Here is a 23,958-nt window from a genome sequence, read left to right as displayed (position 1 = left end):
CTTGAATGGTGCATCACCCTTACTAGAGCATCTTTAAAACCAAGTTCTGCAGCCACCTCTTGGGACATAGATACAGCAGAGCAGGAAGCAACCTTGGGGCAGGGGATGAATTACATGATTATTCAAATTCCTTCAGCCCAGTTTTCTCTGATTTTATACTTAGACTTACTTGCAATCTGATTACAGCAGGAGATAGAAATAGCAATCAAGTATGTTCAGGCTGAACAAGTCAAACTGACAACAGGTAAGTCTTCCTGGCCTCACAATATTTGGCACTGCAAATACACGTGTATGACCAACCAAGCTAATTTTATCACTGCTGAGAAGTGAATCATCAGTCCATTTCTCAGAAGAAAGGGATCCTGCTCTCCTGTGCTCCATCCTGCCTGGTCCTGCTTCCACTGCTTGACTTTATGTCCATGGAGTGAGAACTGCAAGTCTCTCATTGTACCACTTTGCATTTGCTTTGCCTTCACCCTGCATTGTTGTGAGCAGGACACACAATACAAGGTAAGCAAGCCCTGGGCTTGAACACGTGGACAGCAATCCAGGCCATGCAGCTACAAGCCAAGCTGAAGGTTTTGGTTCCCCCGCCCAGGACTGTGCCAGGAGGTTTCACAGACTCTTCAAGGATGAGTGTTTCTTGAGGAATGTAGGGTGAAATGTCGGTGATTTTTGGTCTGCTGCATTCAGGCTCTGTTGTTACAGGAGGGGTCATCTGTGTAGTGTTTGCAGCCTGGACAGCTGGTATGGAAATGATTCATGCTGTTAGAACTGCTTTGCTTTGGAGGTCAGGCTGGCTCTTTAGGACTGCCACCAAAGAAAAGCTTTTACTTCAAGTCTGTGAAAGACACCATTTGTCCCGTTTATTTTTCCAGCCTTAGTGTTCATATGGATGGAATATACAGTTTCTGCCACAGCCTGTCTTCCTAGCCATGAAGGTTTTCTGGAGTCATGAGGACTCCACACTTTGGCTCTTCAGTAGCTCTTTGCAACAATCTTGCCTTCATTGTGCTTTGTCTTTTCTCTGGATTTGATTTCTTCTCCATACATTGCTTTGGTGGGGTTTTGCTCTCTGTTTTGTGCACCACAGACAGAGGGAGCAACCGCTACATTATAGGTCCCCTCTGCTCCTGAAGGCCCACTGAGAACAAGGTGAGAATGGAAATGGAACTTTCAGCCTAGTTCAGAGAAGAGGTACTACAGTCCCCAGATGAGCTCTTAGGAGTCAGGTCATGTGTGATGGCACAAGTAGTTACATATCCAACCCTTTGGCTGTGATTGCTTCATTTAGGTTTTTATGGGGGCAATTAAAAACCCAGGAAAAAGTCGGGATAGTGGTACAGCAAAACATTCTCTAGCAAAAGGTAACTTTTGAAGAAGGACTTGCAATCACTGGAGCCTTTCTTTGCCCTCTGATCCACAGCCCTGCCTCATCCAGGAAATGTGTCTCCCTTTGCATTTCCTTCCAGCAGCTGGTTTAAACTCTCTTGCACACCTCTCTCCAGCCAGCATCAGCTGCTTTTCATTTCCTTCTTCCTGCTGTGTGCACTCCCACCCAGGTACCCAGTGCACCTGTTCCCACCACCAGCAAGCAGCAGTGGGACAGGGAGGGGAGCCAGTGCAGAGATCACACCCACTGCAGCTCCCTGCTAGAAACAGAGAAGACGATAACACCTGTTGGAAAAGAATGCTCATAGATCTGCTGACACAACTGAAAGAGGGAATGAATTATGTTCTGCATATTGCTTTGTGTGCAGCTACACAGGACATCAAATTAAATGTCTGCCTGCAAGCAGACACACTTCTTTAATGACCACCAAATCCAGGTAGGTGTGAGCCATGCTGAAGCACTGCAGAGAAGTGCAGACACGTGTGTGTCATAAGGAAATGTGCACCACAACTTTTGTGTGCTTTTTTTCTCCCCCATATTGCTTAGGAAGTAGAGGGGAAAGTGAAGAGCATATTAATTGCATGTTTGCATATGGCAAGGATCCATGAATGCTGTGGTTTCAATGAGCACCCTAATGCTATGTGGGGAATGAAAGGGAAGCCACAGAGCTCAGCACTACAATTATTATTCTTTCTGGGGTAAACCTGGGGCCCTTGGATAGATTTAAGTCAGCCTTGCAAACAAGGAGCGAGTGACAGACAAGGAAGGAGGAAAGGCCTAGGAAAAGGAAAGCTCTGAGTACAAGACACCGGACCCTAGGAATATCCCTTCACAGAACCCCTCTATGCTCCTGGGAATGTGGCTGAGCTGCCTGTGGCTGCATGTCTTTCTGCCAGTATGACAGAAAGCAAAGCCCCCACATAGTAAATGGGTACTGTAACAAAATATGAGAAATGAAAACTCACCACTTTGGCAGTAACTGATATATGAGGAAAAATCTCTTTGTAATTCCTTCATTTCTTCATGGCAAGCTAAGACTGCTCCTTTGCCTTGTCACACACACTCTCCCCTTCCTGCTCTACACCTCAGAAAGAGCATAAGCTGGCAATCTCCCTGGGGAATCAGACAACTTTCAGGCTGACTGGGTGCAGAGTAACTGCAATATGAGGGCATCTCCTTCCAGCAGTTTGTTACCATTTGAAGACAGTATGTGAATGGGAAGCTGCAGGACAGCAGAAGAGGGTGGCCACCTCTGCTTCCTATGCACTACTTTTTATTTACTAGGATTTTTAGCCTTCATAGTTGCAAGATGTGCTTGCAGAAAGGATCCAGGCAGACTTCGTAGGGCTGGAGACAACCTGAAGAGTAATTCTTGGGGGAATATATCGCCTTTTTTCTCCAAACCATTTCCTACAACTAAAATCTTTCCCTGGGAAGGATGACGAGCTGCACACTCTGAATTTTACCCCAAGAAGATACCTTGCATCAAGCAGTGGGAAGCAAATGGCTTTGGTACAGGAGGCAGCTGAAGAGCTGCTGGAACTGGACTGGATAAGTCAGGGCAAGGGATGGTAACAACTCTGCTTTGACACACTGTATGTGCCATATAGAGTCAGCTCCAAACTCCCAGTTACCCACATGAAAGACTAGAGGGCAATCCATGCTAATTTGTGCCACTTGACCCCTCAAGCATGGTAGAGAAGTTGGACATTCACATCTTGGCTACATCCAACAGAATCTGCCCTGGTCAGAACAAAGTAGATACAGCACACACAGGTTGGTCAGGGGAGTGGGATGATGATGTTCCCTGTACTGCCAAGGGTTAAAAGCAAGGTCCAGATCCACAAGAAATCCTGTGAGGAGAAAAGCACAACCCGGCAATTCAGGCATGTCTCACCCCCGTTCAAATGACATTGTTTCAGTGCTGTCTGCCTCACCCCTCAGTGGTAATTACAGACTTTCACTACAAGGGGAAGAGAACACGGTGGAAGAAACCTTCATTACAGACATCTCCTAGAGAAAAGCAACCCCAGTGTAAAGTCTCAGGCACATAGCCAGGATCAGCCACCAAAGCAAAACACATTTAGGACAAAAATAAAAGGGGGAGAAGTGTTAAGTGCTTTGGGAAGATCAGAAGCCCACCAGATTGGCTGCAGTACAGTGCTGGGTGTGGGGAGCACTTTGGAGGAACTGGAATGCTGCGCTGCTTTTAAGTGGTGTGGTTTGCATTTACATTCTTCCTTCCTTCCTCCTTCTCTGGGTGCTTGTTTTCCCTGATGTCTGCATGTGTCCCTTTGTCACCCCTGGCAAACACCAGTGGGCTGGGAATGGATGGTTTTCCTAGGCTTCCTAGCTGGATGTTTGTCAAAGGGGCACATAAAGCTGTAGGTGTCCTTGGCTGACCCCTCTCCCTTTTGTACACCTAGCTTCAGATATACACTCAAGAACAGGTTTCTTGTACTCAAAGCTGGGGGCTCCTTCTTACCTTGTGTATATTACAGGGGCACAAAGTCTGAGTTTTGTGACAAAGGATGCAAGAGGGTTCTTCTTCCCAGTAGGTCATGCATCTGTTACAGACCACGATCATTTCCTATTGCTGTGGTGCATCTGTCAGGCTTCCCTCAGGTAACTGACATCTCTGGCAAAAAAACTGGTCTAATTCCCGCTGCTTTTCTTCCTCATTCCAACTTTCTGTTGACAAATGGCATAGGTCCAAGCTAAGTTGCTCTTTTTACCCCTGGGCATTCACATGTGTGAAACTGAGAACCACTGTCATGGCACAGTAAACTCAGTGTTTGTGGGAGAGGTCACTTCAGTGACAAAATTTTCCTACAGAGCCCTTTTTTGTTGCTGGTGGTAGCACCTTGTTCTTGCAGGATCGGGGTATGATGCTACATTAGAAAGATCCTTCAAACCAATAGGCCTTGTCCCCAGGCAGCTAACAGCAGGGATGGGAGAGGACCAGGAGGAGAAAAACATTCAATCAGACTGCTATTAAGATGTGTCTAGGGAACTGGCTGAATTTTAATTGTTCTTTCCTACTCACTGAGTGAGCACAGGAAAAGATTTACCTTCTGGCCTTTCCATTCGGGCATGTTGACATTTCCAGGCGGCACTTTCCTCTGATGGAGAGGTTTGACGTCAGGTGGGCTGATTAAAGCCTGCAGTGCCTCTGACTCATTTGGCTACGTCCTGTGCAAGGGGATTTGTAATGTGTCTCTTGTCTTTCTTACACTTGTTATGGTTGGTTTTAAATAAATAAAGCTAAGCTCAATTCACAACTTCAGGGAAGATGCAACACGGCTCAGACTCAAATATGCATTGCCATGGCAACAGATGCTGTCAGGCACACACAGACGTGTCACTCTTGGCAGCCAACTCCCCTGCCCTCCTCTGTCTGCCCAAGCAGTGCATGGGGCTGGGGTGGGATGCAGGAAAGCCAGGTGAGGCTGGCACTGTCCATGCCCCTCGGGCATGCAGCTGTTCCTGGGAACTGGCCTTGCTGCTCTCCCAGCCTCAGGAGAGCTCACCTGGGTCAGTCAACTGCCCTCTTGCACAGCAAGAACTCCTTTGGGGGAAGCCCTGGTGAATGAAGTTGCCCCTAGTGTGACCTTCTCAATTTGCAAAAAGGAGGGGAGGGACTACCTGGATCAAAAAGTCTCATACAGCTGCTGCCAAGTGTGGCATGCTCTTCGTGCATGGACTGAGATCTGAAATAAAGAAATAAAAATTATCAGCTGCCTTCTGTTAAGATCCACTGACAAATCCCTCATGATTGCTAGAGAGATGCCCAGCAAGGAAACAGAAGTGGGGAGAGATGTGGTTTCTGCAGCTGATTGTGGGGTGGATAGGTTAGGCAAGGCAAGGCAAGGCAAGGCAAGGCAATAGAGTCCCTGGGTCCTCCCCAAGTACCTGTGTCTCCTTGGCATACTGAGCAGGTCCCTTTGATGCTGCCATTTCCTGTACAGCTTTTGATTCATCAAGAACTTGAGTGTAGCAGCAGCCTAAAAAAATGAAGTGTGAAACATGGCCAAAGGCAGCATCACTAAGAAAGAAGCTCTTTGAAGTGCTCAAGAACTCCTTGCCTGTGGCTCTGCACCTGTGCATCTCTAACATCCACTGATTATACAACCATCAAAGTTGGAAGAGAACTTTAGGATAACCAAGTCCTAACATCCACCCAGCAGTATCAGGGTAACCCTTAAACCACTAAACCATATCACCCAGAACAGATCCAGATGCCTCTTAAACACCTTCAAGGATGGTGATTTCACCACCTCCCTAGGCAATCTATTGCAATGTCTGACCACCCTAACAATGAAAAATCTTTTTCTAATACTTATATTATACTAATACTGAATTTCCACTGTATCAACTCAAGGCCATTCCTTCTGGTTCTTTCACTGCAGGCATGGTAGAAGAAATCAGTCTCTACCTGGACAGCACCTCAATGTCCTTTTTAAAGCGAGGGGCCCAAAACTGGATGCAGCACTTGAGGTGTGGCCTCACCAGTACTGAGTACAGAGGGGAGATCACTGCCCTGGTCCTGCTGGCTGCACTATTATAGACACATTGGCATTAGGCACATCCTTAGACACATAAGGATCCCATTCCTGGCCACTTGGACACACACTGGATCATGTTCAGCCTCTGTTGACCAGCACTCCCAGGTCGTTTTCTGCTGGGCATTTTTACAGCCACTCTTCCCCGAGCCTGTAGTGCTGCTTGGGGTTGTTGTGACCCAAGTGCAGGACCCAGCACTTTTCCTTACTGAACCTCATGCAGTTGTCCTCAGTCTATTGATTGAGTCTGTCCAGATCCCTCTGCAGAGACTTCCTACCCTCAAATCAGATCAACACCCCCACACAACTTAGTGTCATCTGCAAATTTACTGAGGGTGCCATCAATCCCAATGTCCAAGTCATCAATAAAGATGTTAAACAGGACCAATCCCAAAACTGAGCCCTGGGGAGCACCACTAGCAACCAGCTGCCAAATGGATTTAGCTCTATTCACCACAATTCTCTGCCTCTGGACATGCAGCCAGTTTTTGACCCATTGAAGAGACCACCCATGCAGGTTGTGAGCAGCCAGTTTTTCTAGGAAAAGAGGTACTAGAGAAATGAGACATTCTGGTTTGTGTGGCAAACAGGGCTAGTGGAGTTGCCAGATCTTCCTTTCTCCAAGTATCTCAGAACATTTAGCAGCTTTCCCAAAGCCTGGGCACCTGAAGTCCTGGAAACGTGGAAACTTCTTGCCTTCCCTGCTCTTAGGTGACTTCTGACAGTTGCAGGGAACTGGCTGAAAATGTGCCCTGCTGGCTCCAACATAGGCAAGGGAACCCAGGAAACCATCATTTACTGGTTTTAGTCCTATTATTTTTAGATCACCCCATTGAGTGAGTTCTGAATTACAGTTTTTGGTTTGGCTTGTGGGCAAGCACAATGCACACAGGAAAGTGTTTGAGTGCTGTCCCACTGACCTGAGCTGCACCAAGAGGCAGCATATACCCTGCTGGACTTGTACAGGGGCAGGAAGGGGCACAAAACAATTGAGCCAAGAATCCAGTCTTCCCAAATAGATCTCTAGGGCTGGGGAATGCTTTCTAGCTTAATCCTCATTTTGTAGGTTTAATGCTTTCCCATGTGGGGTGCCATGTCTTTTTTCTACCACAGCTGATTTGAAATTAACCTTTACCTCCTACAATCGCTGCACCCTGCTACACTGGGGAAGTTAATAGCATCGAAGAGTTTGAACTTGTGAAATGTTTCTATGACTGCATAGATTGAGCCACATTACCATGACAAATCACTGAAATCTGAGAAATCTAATTTACAACACAAATTTCTTTTTTTGTGTGTGTCTTTCCCAACTCAAATTCAAGTCAGAGAGTGTCTGGAATGTGCAGTAACTCTAATCTAGCAGAACTGTGGGTGCAAGAAGGATGAAAAACAATTGCATGAGGTCTCCAGGGCTGGTCTACAATGACTCCAAACCCTAAATTGCTTATCCCTTGAACGTGGTTTACAGCAGCAATGGATCCTGGCGGAGCTGTGTAACCAGCACTTAAATAAAGGGGAGGCAGCAGGACCTCCTGAATCAGTGGCATCTGTTCTGGGAAGGGCTTGCCCAGAAACAGCCACAGCAAGAAGGTACTAAAACCCACTGTCTCCTCCTAGAAACAGACTTGAAGGTCACAAAGTAAAGACCCCTGCAACCAGCACTGGCCTCTGATTGAAAATAAATCCTTTCGTGCACAGACAGTGGTTTGAGAAAGGAAAATATTGAACTGCAGTGAAATCTTGGAGAGTTCATGGCTGGACACCTTGGAGTGGAAAAACCAGTAGCATCAATTCAGGTAGAGCTCTATACCCCCAGCCACTGGCATTAATGTACAAGAATATTCCCATCTCTCAAATTTAGCTTCTTTCACAATAAAACTGATTTTTATGGTGCTTTTATCTGAGATAGTGTGAAAGTAACTGAGGAACAAGAGAGATGAAAGTCTGCTTGGTGTCACCGAGCCACCTCTGAAGCCAGGAAAATCATGATTCTCTGTAAACAGTGTTTTGCCCCCGTATGGGAATTGGCATTATTATTTCCAAGTGATGGGGGCTGCCACTGTCTCTGCCAGAACAATAAACAAAACAAAGCTCTGTGGTGCTCCTACCCCCTGTATTGCGCTCTCAGGACTAGCAGACAGCAGAGATATTTGGGCACTTAGCAGGTTCACTTCTTCCTTTAAAATGCACTAAAGGAAGTACTGGTAAAATACATTATATGAATGGCCCACATAACTTACTGCTGTCACTTATAATTGAGAAGGAACTGCAAAGAATTGAACTGATATTTATAGGGGTGAAAACACCTTTCTTTATTCTTACAGTCCTATGAACCCTTTGCAGAATTCAGGTTTTCATAAACCTTCATAAAGGTTTTCATAAACAGGGGTTTGAAATTGGAGAACTGTTAAAAAACCTCAGCACCCTAAAGTCCACATCAAACCAGAAATGTTCCTCATGAGCAAGTTAATATATAAATACACTTCACATCATATCTTTATTTCTGTGGAAGACCATTAAATTTCCAGGAAGTACCCAATGCTTCCTGGCACATACCAAGGGAGGTTGTGACCTGAGCAACAGCTGTAATGATCCCATCACAGACAGAATATTTTGCAGTATTCTACACAAATATGAATTCTGGTGCCAGCAAGTAGTTTTGCCTGGTCTTTTGCTGCCTGGTCAATTGCATATAAGTCACTCTTCCCTCACTGCAGGCTGCCATCCTCTCCTTCTTGACCAGATACTCAGTGGATTATTTTTGTCTCAGATCACATAGTCCCAATGGTACAATTACACACTGACCTCAAAGACTTGCTTTTAAAATTACCCTTCTTTAGCAAACCCTCTGTCTAGTGGGTTGGGTGGTTTTCTTATTTTTTATTTTTATATCTAAATGGTTAAATAGTGGGTGTGGTTGGGGAGAGAGGAAAAGAAGAAAGAGAAAGAAGCAGACAGAGCAAACAGTAGGGGAGACAGTTGTGAGGGTCACAAGTGCACTCAGGAGGGGAACATCCATGTACTCCAAAGAGAAGACACTTGGCTTCCTCTCTTTCCTCAGTAACATCTTCTCCTGGAAGGTCAGTCCTTCCTGTCAACAAATGTCATTTCACTACAGAGCGAGTTACAGTCCCTCTTCCTCATAGCTACAGCTAAAGATTTATTCTTGGGAACCACTACCTAAATCAGAGACCAAACAAACCAGGAAATTTCAAATATGGCGTTAAATTTGGAACTTTCCTTTAAGTGCTCACAGATGTTAAACATTTTACAAACAGAAGAGACAGAAAAACACCTCAGAAGGGCTCTGAAGGGCCTAGAGGCAAACAAGCCTAGGACAGAGGTAGACAGTCTTAACTGTACAGATGTGTTCACAGTGAAATACATGTAGGAAAGGTGTCATTTGTCCATGTTGCTATTCAGCTGACAGTTCCATCAAATTTTTGAAAATCTTCACAGAACGCATGAAATCTCTTCAGGAGAGACGAGCATCTTCTCTGAGGATGACAAGCTGGAGGGAATAGGAACACAGTCTGTCCTTGCAAGGAAAAAAAAGGGAAGAAATTCACAGGCTGCCAGGGGAAACTTCAAATATGCCTCAACTTCTCACATCCAGGTTGTGCACACTACTTTTTGAGTTTGCTACACAACAGGACTTTCCCCTCCACACTATAGATAGCTTTAAAACCCATCTGAAATGTTTTAAGGCTGATGGGAGCTGCAGTGAATTCACTCCAAGTGATAAAAGGAATTTTTGCTGGGCTGGTTGTGAAAGTTGGCCTTCTAGTAGCCACCTGTCAGCTGGGCAGTGGCTGCTCTTCCATGGTGCTCATAATGGTCTCCTTCATCCTTCACATCTTCAGGTGTGCATATCTATTCCACACTGTTCTGCACACCCTATTTTCTGTAGCCTTTTCCGCACACTGGCTATGTCTCAGTCTGACAGGATGAGCTCCTTTTGTGTCAAACCTCACCAAGAAAAGGTCAGGACTGGTACCTGGAGAGGAGGCCTGCAAACGGTGTCCTGATGTATTTGAGAAGAAGGCAACTGTCACTGGGGTGACTCCTGCTCTGCATGGGAGTGTGATTGTGTAGGACAGATGTGAACCTCATCTGATTGGAAACAATCTTTGAACGTTCCAAATGGTCCATGTTCCAGCTGTTTGGGACAAGACAATCCTCCTCCCTTTGTTCATCCTGCAGCTCCCCTTGTACACAGCATCTTTTCCCCTTCTCCATTACTACACCATTGCCCTGTGCTGTTGCACAGCTGGCTTCACCCACACCTGCAGTGACTGCATTTTATGGTGGGTGAAATAATCTTTGTTTGGGGAGGGTTTTTTTGTCAATTTTGTGAAAAGGTTTTGAAGCCTGTGAAACTGAAATGTACTTGATACCTTGCTGGAAGAGACAACAAGCTGGTTAGCACAGCCTTGGCTGGAGCAGAAAGCAGTATTTAAATGATACCTATAAATGCTGGCAAGGGACATAGTGAGGATAAACAGGCATCTGTGTACTCACCATATCTCTCATTTGGGTTTAAAAAGCCAAATCCACCTACCAACATTTGCTGAACAGAGTTTGTTTCACGAATATCAGTCAGCAAGACATCAGTCAAAGGTATTAATCTATAAAATAAAAAATTTCAAATTCCAAACTTTGCTCTTTTAATGAGTTCTGGTAAATTTGCTCCCTTTTACAATCCTGGGGTCAATCAATTAGCAACTGCCTAGGGGTGAAACTTAATTAAGCTCAGATAACACAACAGAGGTTTCACCTCCTTGCCCTCCCTCTATACACATCCTCATTTACACATCTGGGTAAAAGCTTCACTGCAAAGCCTGGAGAGAGTCATTGCTTCAAGCAGAGTCTCTGAGAGCACATCTGAGCTCCCAAAAAGCATTGCAAACTCTTGCATCATGCAGAGGCAAAGCAGCAAGGAAACGAGAAGATTCACTCTGGCAAGCTGCTGCCACGGGGATAAGGTGTCAGTGGGAACAACAAAAGGTGGTTTTACTGAGGAAACGTGGTGCCACGACTTATTAGTCTTTCAGCAGAAGCAGGAATCCTAGCGCTGCTCTGATGGTGCTGCTCCTGCAGCAGGAGTGAGCCAGCCATTCAGGACTAGTCTGACAAATCTGGCTCCAGCTGCTCGACTTTATTAACGACAGAAGCCCTGGAGGGGTGGGATCCAGAGGCATCACAGCGATTTTTTTCCCCTTTCCTAAGCACAAAAGACAGAAGTGGAATGTGGCTGAGGAATGCTTCGCCCTTGGAAGGGATGTAATAAATCTCCTTGGATGTGATATTTGGTTTATTTTGTGGGAGTCATTCAAAAGGAAAATGCAGATTGTGGGGCTTAGTGCTCAGCCTATGCTGGCAAAGGATCCCCGACAAAGAATGTCCATTGGCAGGGAATTTCCTGACTTTGCAAGTGAGCAAATGCCTCTTTCTCAGTTACTCTAAAAGCTGTTTTGTTATTATATAAAGGTTCTATAAAGCAGACAATGATCAGTTCTACTCCAATTCACCAGAAGAAGGACAAGTAACCATCAGCCTTATTTGCAGGAGGAAGGATTTGTGCTATGCTCAAGAAAGTGCTTTTTCTCCAGGACGGTCTCCTGGGCCGCAGGGGGCTGCTGGGGAGGCTGCAGCATCCCAACTGCTGGAAGCATTTAACGCCCACGTCATGCTCTGCTCCTGGGGGACTCCACCTTGGAGAGGGGTGACAGCTTCAGAGATCTCCCAAAGTCCCTGCCAGCCCTCTGGTGATTATTACTGTATGATTATTATTATTTAATAGCAGGAATTGCCACCTTTGGGATAGGGACTTAAGGAGGATTCTTCCTGTACCTAAGGTCACTAGAACTAGGGATGTGTTAGCAGGCAGAGGTCAGGGAAGAAGAAAACAGAAGGGTACTGATGTGCAGATGGATCGGATTTACTGCAGCAGTACGGCAAAGAGAAAGCCCAAAGGTCACTGTGGACCCACCACAGAGCAGAATGACAGCAGGCTCACTGACAGTGGTGGGCAGGCAGGAGGGAATGGATTTATCCTGGGTGCTCAGGTCTACAAGAGAAGTCCACGGGGAAGTCATGACAGAGGCCAGATGAATGGCTGTAAGCCACCTGGGAACCCTAAACCATCTTTAAAGGGGACCTGGAAGGGAAGAGGAGCAGACCCCATGGAGCCAACCACAGCTGTCTGCAGCAGTTCTACCACTGAGAGAATCACCACAGTAGAAGGTAGAGGGGGTATACAAGCTGTTTTTCCATGGTAAATATTTAATTATTACCCCTGGTGGTAAAGTTAAGTTCCAGCTGTGAAAAGCCCAAAGCCCTTCCACCTGCCTGTTTGGATGGAAGTGGAGTAGCCTGAGCAGGCAGAGCTACCATTAGAGCAGCAGGACACGTGGGGAAAGGTGGGAGTGTGGTCCCTACACACACTCAGTGAACCCCAGAAACTGCCCAGGCTATGAGTGGTGGCATCACTGATGGAGACCACAGTTCAGAGGGGTCAGCCATACAAGCCTTCATCTTTGCTGCTCTGCTCATTCTCCAAAAATACAATCTTGCTCACTCCATCAGGTTACTGGAGACTCCCCTTTCTCATCTGCTTATAAGAGATTAAAAAGGATAGCAGATGTTGGCCAAGATTTTGATTTCCTAGAAGAGAATGTGTTTGCAGTGCTCTGTGGAGGGATGAAGGCCTCTACAATAGATTGTAAGAGTCCTTCAGGCTGTTGCCTGCCATTGTCACCTGCTGGAAATTACATGTTTTCAGTGCCTCCTGTCTTGCCAGGGAATACAAATATCTTCTGTGCTGCACCCTGTGTTTTCACATGGAGAGGAGGTGCCTGTGTGAAGCAAGTGACCTTATCAAGGAATTAGCACTCTTGGGTTATTACCAGGGCTGGACTGAGCACTTTGCTGCTGTTATCACTCCTATTGATTTTACATTTATAGAGAGCTGCAAATTTACACAGTGCTTAATAAACACAAAATTTCCTGGACTGCAACTAGTATAGGAGAACTGGGAGACATTAAAAAAAAAACAAAAAAAAACAAAAAAAAACCCCAAAACAAAACACAGCATGATTAAAAAAAAAAAACCAAAAAAAAACCAAAAAAACCCAAACAATTACATGACATTTCTATGTTATTTTTTCCACTACAGTCACAGGCTGAAGATTAAGGGATGTGTTGCCACACTCCCATAGAGCACATACACATCAAGACATTGCAAGAGCAAATGGATCCAACATCTTCCCAGACAAAATGGCAATTTTGTACCATTTGTCCCACTGACATCATCCAAAGTTTTGGACAGAGGGGTCTAAATTGTGTTGGGTAAGAGTAAACCAGCAGAAGACCTTGGGTTCTACTCCTGCTATGCCACTGAATATTTCACCCAAGTTTTCCAAAGATGCAAGTATTTTCCTCCTGCAGGAGTGGGGCCATGAGTCTCAGACTGGGATACAACATGGGACATCACTGGACTGAGGTATTTGTGAGCAGGAAAGTGATAGTTGAATTAATTCCCTCAGGGCACAGCACCATTATCATCACAAACATTTTGACTGTGGACAAATTATTTATTCATCAGCTTAAAAATTAAACCCTTTTTGCTTGTGGGTGTTTAAAAAATAGTTTTTTTCTAAAGGAACCTCTGAGAGCAGAATTAACATCCCCATCACCTCCACCATGTATCTGAAAATATCACCTTGTGTGACACTTTGTGGCAGAGAGACTCAAAAGAAGGAAAAGGAATAGCAAACAACCATGGGGACAGAGAAACTGGAAGATGCAAGGGAAAAATTGAAGTCATGCAGCTTTGACCAAAGGGAAAGGAGCACATGCTGAATCCAGATAATCTCTGAGGAATCCGACAGGTAGGTTGAACGATTTCTAAAAAGCAGTGGTTTAGGCTCCAGATCTGAGTCATCACAAACAGGTGATCAAAGGGGACTAGACAACAGTAAGTTTAAGCCCAGTGTTTGGGAAGCACTCAGGTAAGTGAAAACAAATGCCTGAATGTGTTGTTTGAGGGAAAAACACCCCAAACCCAACAAAAGACCTCCCAGAACAAAAAAGGCTTTAAGCGCAGAGGTGACATGTGGTACAGCAGAAACCCTGGCAGGAAACCCTGTGAGATACACGCTCCCGCCAAGAATTTGGGTCGTCTGCTGTGAGTTCTGCCTTCAGCCCCTCCCAAGGAGTTAAAGTTCTGCCACTCTTCCCTCACTGCTTTTGCTGCAGCCCTGGCTGTGAATCAGGCGCACCGCTCACACAGTTTACCTTGGCAGGATGTGAATGTCTACTGCGGCCTACAGGGTGTGGACAAGTGTGCCCAGGGCCTTTCTGCACAGCTTCTCCATATTCTCCAGAGGCTGGCATGGATGAATGGCCCAGCCTTGGAAAATATTATCGTCTCCCAGAGAACGCTGGTTCTGAGCTGTATCCAAAGGAAGCCAGGCAGCACTCAGGGGAAAACTTAATAAGCAGCTGGGTGAAACTCCCTGGGTTCTACAGATGGAGGGATGCAGAAACCTCTGCTTTTGAGAAGTTCACCTGAGAAAAACATTCCCTTACATCTTAGCCTTGACACTGGGCTTTCAGCCTGGTTTGTGCCTATGTGCCATACACAGTGCCACCTAACAGATTTTTGGAGTGCTGGGCACGCCTGGGTGCAACATATTTATTTCTCTGCCTCTTCCACATGCTATCCCAAATACATGACCAGGTGTTAACAGCTTGACACTCCACGGTCCCACAGCAGAATTTCCCCAAGTACTGCTTCTAGTGAGAAGGACCCACACATCCAAACGAAGTTCTGCAACCACCTTTCCAGGTATCTTCTGAACCTCTCACACAAAGGCCAAAGGTAGTCTGTCCAGTTCTATGATCCCACAGGGAATTGCATATTATTCTAAATATGAATTTTCCCTCTATATGTGACTGCCTATCTTAGCAAAGCAATCACAAGGGCTAAGCTCTGGTGGTTCTGCTGTGCACGTCACCCAGAGTCCTTGCCAGTGCTCTTCACTGAACCTTTCAACTTCACTTTAAGCCACCATTGCTCCATCAGTACATCTTAATGCATCTGCCAGGCAAGAGATCATGTGATTCAATTTGGAGTTTTTCTACATGGGCCAATAGATATCAGAGTCTGTATATGAGCATATACAAGTTATTTTCAGCTCGTCTGTAACATGCAATTCCACCCACCAGGCTTGCAGAGATATATAAATCATGGAGGTGTCTAAAATAACAGGCCCTGAGGAAACATCTGTCACCTTTTCAAGCTTGGGAGGGAGGAGGATGAAGCATTCAACTCCACAACTTACTGAATTTTCTTTCAGCTCTAAGAAAGCAGAGAGCAGCAAGTCTTTCTGACACAGCCCAGATGCCCTGGCAGTTGGGTATTCTCATTGACTTCACACTGCGTTTGACCTGTAAGCGTAACACAGGCAATACTGATACGCTCAGCAATTTGGATGACATTTGTGCGATCTCTCACCCTTATCATCAAAAGAAAATTATTGCTTCAATTCTCTCGTTTCTGTGGGCTTTATCCCCCCAAAGTGACTGGTGGTTGGCCCTTTGCACTCGATCTCTTAATCAAAGGAAAGCAGAACTTGCTGTGTTGGAATCTACTGACAGCTGTTCTAGTCCTGAAACCCGCCACCGCCTGCGCTAGGGAAGCGTGTGGGCCAGAGCCTCGCCTATGCTACAGATACTCCCATTTTCACTGGAAAAATCAGGAAAAGCTGTGAAGTTGTTTATTTGCCCTCTCTCTCGCTCCTCCTTTCTTTTGAATTGGTCTGATCTTCTCTCTTGGACCTCAACCCCACTCACTTTTTGCTGCTCGTCCTAGTGGAGAAAACCGCAATGGAGCAAGGTATGAAGACGGAAGCGATTTTCCCCCGGCCGCCGGGCGCCCCAGCCGCGGGGCCGCCATGAGCGCCGCCCGCCCCGCGCTCGCTGACGGGGTGCCGTGAGGGCAGCGCGCGGCCCGCCCGCGGCGGCGCCGCCCCCTGGCGGCGGGCGGGCGGCACTGCCGTGTGCTGCTGCGTCCGGGTCCGTGTCCTCATCCTCGTCCTCGGCCTCATCCTCATCCTCATCCTCATCCTCATCAAAATCCTCGACCATGCCTGTCCATGCCCATGTCTGTGTTAGTGTCCGTGCTGTAGCTATGCTCTGGCCTGTGCCTGTACCAGTGCTAGTGCCCGTGCCAGGGCCGTGCCCTTATCCGTGTCTGCGCATGTGGCCTTGTTGGTGGCATAGCCCTGGCTATGCTGTGCCTGTCGCTGTGCCCATGGCATTTTGACTGTGGCCGTGGCCATGTCCATGTCCATGTACTTGCCTGCGCCTGTGCTGTAGCCATGCCAAAGGGCCTTTTTACCCATGGCCATGCTCATCGCTCTAGCATTTTAGTCTGTCATATGTCCTCGTCCATGCTTATGCTGTGGCTGTGGCATGACCATGGCCATGAAAAGTATCCTTGTCCATAGCCATGATGCAGCCATGACTATGCCATGGTAGTGGCTGTGGCCATAGCTTTGTCTATGGCATGCCCATGTCCTTGTCTGTGCCTGTAATATGGCTGTGGCTGTGGCCATGCTGTGGCTGTGGCCTTGTCTGTGCCTGTGGCCATGCTGTGTCCGTGCCCGTGCCATGGCCGTAGCCACGGCCATGCCAGTGTCTGCACCATGTGCTCCATGAGTGCTGAGCCAAGCCTCGAGACCGAGGTTGTTTTTGTAGACAAACCTACACGGCAGACTCACTGCCCAGGCCCTAAAAGGAGAGCTGAGTATTCCTTCCTCCGATGTATTTCACCCCCACTCCCCGCAGTTACCGGCGATTTTCCGGAAAGTTTGCGCAATGTCTCCTGTAAAACCCGCTGGTCTTTAATGTCATTTTAGTCAGAAAAAACCCCAAACAGCAAAGAACCCAAAGCGAAGCCCCGGGACGCCTGCGTGCCGCGGGTGCCCGGCCCGGGGCGCTGGTGCCGAGCCGGAGCAGGGGCGCCGGGCGGGCCCGGGCAGCCGCGGCAGGCGGAGCCGCGCGCACCCGGCACGGCCGCCAGAGGGCGCCGCCGCCGCGGCCACGGCGGGCCAGGGCGGGTCCACGTGCGCCGCCGTGCGCGCTCCCGCGGGCAGCCCCGGAACGCGCCGGGAAAAGCGGCTCGGCCGGGTCGTACCTTGGGCCGGGCTTCGAGCTGCAGAGCCGGCCTGAGTCAGGCCTGCCCAGCCCTGATCTCGAGCTGTCAATCCCAGCAGAGAGGGGCTGCCTCCCCTCCATCCTTAAGCACGGCCATTGGAGAGAAGTCTTCGAATGGCTGCTCTGGCTAAGCGGCCACTTCTTCAGCTCCAGCCGAAAACGTACTGGTTTCACTAAGCTGTCCAAGAGGGAAGCTTTCCTTGGGGCATGCAGGCCAGAGGTGACACTAAAGCTGCCTCTTATAGGAGAGGTCATTGTCTAGGGGTTCCTGTACATCTTTGGATCGTTGCACTGATAGACAAGCCCCAGCCTCGTCCAAATGCCAAAACAGGTCCAAGATGTAAACATGGAGGAAGATTGTCAAGGAGGAGATAACTGAGAATGTAATTACCTGTCCAAGCTGACTATTTCCCTACTGAATAAAGCTGGCTCTGTAACTTAGAAGAGCGGTTCAAATGGTAGAGCTGGTTTTCACTGGCAGCTTGGCCTCTAAGCGAAATGCTGTGAGCAGCATGACATTTCATGCCAACTGCAAACTTACTGAGAGCCTGGGGAAGGACCCATCACTGAAGGCCCAGCAGCCGTGGCTATACTGTTGGGAGTTGCTAGCTGGCAGCTGGCTCCAGTCTGTCTCCACGGCCCTGGCAGCAAGGTGACCGTGCAGTGAGAAGTGCTGCTGCTCACTGTGCATCAGTATGTTGATGGTGTCATGTCATCTGTTCCCTGCAGGAGCCTGGGTTTGCAGTGCAGAAGGATAGGATAAGTAAGGAATTAATTCTTTCCACTTTTGCAGTCTCTTCACTTGTGTTCTGAATTGCATCAAATATCTACCTTTTGCAAAACCACCCGGTATTTAAAACAGAATTTTAAAAAAGCTAGAAAACTGAAGTTCAGAGTTAACCCAGGTTAGCTCCCCACCCTTGTAAAAACTAGGATTTATAAAGCATTCTTAGTGCTTGGCTACAGAAAAAATCCCATATTCAAGAAGTGATCAAAGTTGTATCAGGTAGAGGATAATTAGCAGAACATGGGAAGTTGCACAGACACAAATGTTCTTGGTGACAGCAGACTGCACTGACAAACATACATTTGACAAAGTGATGTAAAATGGTAGCAGATCACCTTAATGAGAGGGATAGAAGAAGGAGCTATATAAGGGCATCCTTACAAATTCTTCACACGTGCAAGAGCTGATTGCCAGTGTCATTGCTGTGTCAGGATCTTTAATGTTTTATCTTTGATGTTGGCTCAGCACACTCTAGGACCTGCAGTTTCTGCATAGAAGTAGCTCTTTAGGCTGCCTTGGGTTGCCAAGCTGTCTCCAGGTCATGCAGAGGAAAGAACACCTATGGAAACAGAAGTGGAAATCATTGGAAGATCTAGAAAGTGATGCCAATTTATGAAAAATCTGCAAGAAACATGGTGAAATTGAACCCACTGTGTAGTGCATTTGGTAAGAAACTACACAGAAGATTGTCTGTATATAAGCTGGGAAATACAGAGAATTATAAAATGCATATAAGGGCTGAGCTGTCTGCTCCAGAGACAGCATGGGCAGATCTTTCCCAGCCACAAAGCACTGCAGAGACTGCAGCGAAGTGCAGCAAGTGGAGCATCAGACATGGAAGACTTCAGTCTGAAGTCCAAATCGTGGGCACTGACAATGATAGAAACAGGAAGCTGCTCAGGAACAGCTTATCCTGGAACAGTTCACCAAACATCCTATTCCTTTTAACAGACATCCTATTCCTTTTAAAAGATACTCCATGGGCAGTTTCTCAGTTGTAGTGCATATTGTTTAGAGGAGGAAATACCTGGATAATTGGTAAGTTCTTCAGAAGATGGCAACAAAGTTCAAAAAATTATATACTGAACAAAGACATAGATTCCAGTGAGCTTCTAGTGACTGCAGATTTTTATTTGGTTAAAAAGTAGTCAGAACCAAAGTCCGGAGAAATTTATCCCTGGAAGGTTGGTTGGGTTTTTTGGTCTTTTTTTTGACCACAACAGTACCCAATTACTATTTCTGATACTATAATCTACTTTAATAAGCAAATTCCCTCAAACAGTAGTTGGCCCTAATATATCCCTCTTCTTTTCCATGTCCTTGGCCACATATTGCTTGCTGTGCTAAGTGCTAAATGGCTCTTGGAAAGTGCTAAGAGGGTGTTGTGAAAGAGCTAAGCCGAGTTTCACAAACAACTGCCTGTACAGAGAAATAGTCCTGTTGATAGGTGGTACCAGGAGTACCTGGTTGAAGACCCTTGTTTTGACAAGATTTGAGAACTGAACTTCACAGTTGCCGTGAGGTAATTTAAATGAGACTTTTTTATCTTGTGGAAGTGAAGGTTTCTTTGACCCTGACTGAAATGAAACCACTGAATGCTTTGTCAGAAATATTTGACAAGATCAGTATGTTCTGGCTAACTAGGTCAAGTTCATCCTCTCTGCTTGCTCCACCAGCAACCACCTCAGCCATCAGTCTTGGCACCTGGTAATTCTCAGAAGTGAAAAGCGGTTCCTGGAAGATGATGGAAAGGAAGGCTCTGATGTGAACTTGTCTTCTGAAGCACCAGAATAAGCCAAGAAGAATCCCAAGCTATCCACACTGCAAAGAGGCACTGAATGCCAATGCTTGTTCAAACATTTCCCAGCTAATCACCATTGTCTGGCCATTGGCAAAAGTAAAAAAAAAAAAATGGAATGATGTGTTTTATTTTCTCCAACGAATGGCATCATGTTGGGATCACCAATAAGCATTGCCCAGCATATAAACTGCAGTCTACAAGTAGAGGAGGAGATCCACCATACAAGAACCCCCTTAATGGCAAGAATGTTTCAAGAAAAGGGAGCAGATGGGGTCTTTCAAATGAAGCAGTTTCCCTGGTGAACCATCTCAGTCTGAGGTTACAGCTTATCTTTGTAAGTGTTGGAAGATGTGGGTCTTGCCCTGTGTGCACAGGAATTGGGATCACAAGACACCCCTTTGCACTGTTAGTCACTGTCACTTGGGGCATCTCTGTGACACTGGGCTGTCACACATGGATTTACTCCAGGGAGTGCTGACATGGACTGGCTTCCAGCCCGAGTAAGCAAACACTCTGTGACTAATCGGTAAAGTTACTTATTTTAACTCTAACCCAAAAGATTTGCAAAAAACAACTCCTTCTTTAGTTAGCGATTATATTGTTTATTTTATGGGATGCTTCAGATACTATGAATTTCTGTATAAAATAGATGCAGTATCATGAACATTGAGGGGTGCCTTGATAATCGTTTTAATTTTGTAATTAGATTTTTGCAATTACTGCAGGTTAGATGCTTGCTAATACATTTAAATCAGTCCAATGAATTGGGTTTTTATCCTAACAACACATTTTGAAAGCACATGCTTCCCTTAAGTAGCATAGCATCTGTAACTGTTTTACTGAGCTATTTGGGTTTAGAAATGTGTTTATTATGAAAAATGCCACAGAGCCCGTTATGTCCTATGTAGTGTTTGCCATGTAAGCTATTTATAAGGCAAGCTATTTATAAGGAAAGTCATTCATAAAGACAGTTAGTTAGATTTATTTATAAGGAAAAGCTGGGCTCATCTCATTTTATAGTTGGAGATGTTGTGGCACAGGGACAGGTGAAAAGTTTCCTCAGTGTCTTGCAGCAAGTCCGATTAGTCTCAACTCCCACTACCTGCCCATCCATCCCTCTACCTGCTCAGCCACAGGGCTCTTTGTTCCTCTCCACCCCACTCCACAGCAAACAGGATAGTTCAGTTTTCTCACATCTTTCCAGCTATGGTCTACTGCAGGGGACACAGCTTCCTCAGTAATGATGGATCTTCATGGAGCTTCTCAACTTCCCAACTTTTATGAGAACCCTATGTTTCTTGATTGATTTTTAAGACCAATATATATCTGCTAATCCCATTTCATCCAAAAGAAAAGAGATATTAGTCACTAGATTTGGGCAGTAGGGTTTGGCAAACCCATATTTGTCACTTAGCATTTGCTAGGCTTTTCTTCTGGTTGAGAAATGGGGTGAAAAACTCAGTGGGTTTCAGAATTTTTCTGCATTTTTTGTTTTATTGTTTCCTCAATGAAATTCGAAGCTCTGGTATTTGAAGAAAGTGCAGCCAGCTCTAGAAAAAATGGAAAACATGGAGGAAAATATTGTCAATTTTTTTCCCATTTAAATGACAACAGAGACTAGTAGCTACTGAAACAAAAACTGTCCACATGGATACAGGCAGACAAGCAGGGACTGCTTGCACTGACAAGGACTTAGACACTTTATATTGCCTCCTGGAAGCCTCCCAGGATCTCCTCACCAGGATGTTTAGACATGGCTCAATGGGAAAGGCCATGGACATAATTCATGGCCTTTTATGCCAGCTGCTACATGGTTTCTCCATCACTTGGTAGGTAGGAGGGATTTGCTCTGCTTCCACTGTCAAATTAAATGTTGGCGTTGAGGGCTTTACAGCAAAAAAAGTAATTTTGTCTTCATTTCTGGGATGGCATGATTCAGCCGTGGCCACCCTGAGCAGGTGCCTTGTGCTTGTTTCCATCTGCATCCTACATTTGCTGCCCACTGTCAGGCCTGATCTTACCTACAGCATCCCTGGATGAAGTTGGCCCCAGCATGGCAAAGGACACTATGCACAGCCACCTCTGTAGCTCTATGACTTCATGCCCGTATGCCTAAATGGCAGGAGTTTTCAGAACTTCCTAGGGTCTCTGTTTTGAAGCAGAAACCTCTATTTGTCCCATTCCCAGCAGTCAGCCAGAAGCCAATGATTACTCTATCATTCTCCAGGCCTGCCCATCTTAAACAAACCTCCTTAATCTTCCAAAGCCTCTTCTCAGGTTTGCTGCTGGGCTGTGAAACCCTCCATTTGTGTCTGTCATTCCCCAGGCCAGGATGAGCAAAATGGTCATCTGCTGCATTGTGCACCCAGCACTCTGCATTAGCTCAGCCTTTTTTTGGAGCAGCATCATACTGTTGACTTCAGCTCATGGCTGACACCCCCATCTGCTTTTCTGCAGTACTGCTGCCTGGCCACTTAGTCCCCATTTTCTCTTTGTGCTTTTGATTTCTTCCTCTTAAGTGTAGCACTTTGCACTTTTCTTTACTGAGTCGTTGATTTTCTCCAATTTAGCAACATCATTTTGAATTCTCAGTCCATCCGCCAAACTGTTTGCATCCTCTCCCAGCTAGATGATGTCTGCAGATTTTATGAGTACTCTTTATTCCCTCGTCACAGGTTGTTAATGAAAATACTGCATAAAATGGATTCCACACAGATGTTGGAAGGATCCCATTTGAAAATTCCTCTAAGTCTGACAGAGAACAATAGATAACTAGGTTTTAAATCTATTTTTTTAACCAGTCAGGCACCTACTTTATGAAAATTGTGATCTAAACTGTATTTTCTTTGTTTTCTTAGGAGAATGTTGTGTGGAATGGTGTTCAAACTTGGTAAGAATCAAGATAAATGACAACTGTTACTTTCTCCTTACCTGCAAAGAAAGGTGTGTGGGGCCCATACTGACCTAAGCTGAGAAAGGTATTTTTCTACAGGCTTGAACTACTTTATCAGTTTCCAATCTTCAGTTCAATTGCTGCAATTCTGTGTGTAGCCACAGCCTGAGTAATTGTCTCCAATATCTCCATGATTAAAGCTCATTCAAAATTCCAGCAAGCTTCAATAAAACATTTTCCTCCCTTGCTACAACAATATATAGTCAAAGATCAGGGTTTTTTTAATAATAAAAATTCAGCAAGGGAGAAGTGTGCACTAATACACATGTAGCAGCAAAAAACACCTTTGCAAACCCACAAAGAGGTAGGTAGATTCTTGAAGACATTTCCTACTTTGTAAAATCCACATTCAAGAAAGCTCGCTGATGTGTGCTAATAGCTGTGTATCCCCTCAGTCTAATGATTTTAATTTATGTACTGTTCTGTACTACTATGAAGTTCCTGATGTAATCAGTATCATTGCAAGAAAGTAAAGCTGTTCTTGCAGATGAGTTACAAATACTCATTAGCCATCAGATGTTACATGAGACAAGCATTTGCTGTATCCTCATGATATTCTGCACTTTTTGTGCTGTTTTTTGGTCACCTCTGTGCTTTATAGCTTCCATCACTCCAGTATCTATGCAACTTGATCTCACATACACGTGGGTTAAATAGTGGCCTACCTCTTAGAGATCAGAGACCCATTTTTTTTTAGTACTTTATCTGAAGGAATGAATGATTATGATTCTGTAATATTGGAAGTGACTAATCCAGTGTTGTAAATGGGATAAAGGGAAATGGCGTGTATTTTGAGAACAAACAGTAATCATTGACACAGTAATTTGCATCCCTGGATGTTCTAATAATGACTAAGTATCACTTCCCCTTGTTTGCATAAGGAAGAGGAGGCAGAGAAATCCAGTGATTTGGCTAGTGCACCACCAGCAAGCCACTGGAAAAGAGAAGATCTGAATGCAGATCACTTTCTTGCACTTTGTTTTTCTGTTTTCTGCTACTTGTTTGAAATACAGCATTGCAACAGGTGTGATCCCTTCAAGTGTTAAAATCTATGTAAGGGCTTTCCTAGTTCATGCCAGAAATGGTCAACAAGAGTTGGTCAAGACTATGCTGGATTTGAGACATGGGGCACAGTGCTTTGCCTTCAGAAGAGCTGGTGTGGATGGGTGGCTTAGAATTCCTGACAATTTACATACATTAAGTGCCAGCAGCCTCAATCTGTGCTGTCTTGCTGATGGA

The 23,958-nt window shown here is 45.7% G+C and overlaps 1 protein-coding gene across 1 annotated transcript in view; it reads right to left on the bottom strand.

Moving 5' to 3' along the window:
* Window positions 1–15,881, bottom strand: part of CREB3L1 (cAMP responsive element binding protein 3 like 1) — a 63,375-nt gene extending 47,494 nt beyond the window's left edge. The window contains exon 1 of the mRNA XM_058027064.1: window positions 15,814–15,881. The gene's annotated coding sequence lies outside the window, so the exon portion shown is untranslated. The remainder of the gene's footprint in view (window positions 1–15,813) is intronic.
* Between the last annotated feature and the right edge of the window lie 8,077 nt (window positions 15,882–23,958).

The sequence above is a fragment of the Melospiza georgiana genome, chromosome 6 (assembly GCF_028018845.1).
Source record: "Melospiza georgiana isolate bMelGeo1 chromosome 6, bMelGeo1.pri, whole genome shotgun sequence".
NCBI lineage: Eukaryota > Metazoa > Chordata > Aves > Passeriformes > Passerellidae > Melospiza > Melospiza georgiana.
The sequence above is the reverse complement of the archived record's forward strand: the minus strand, read 5'-3'. Positions and strand labels throughout refer to the sequence as shown.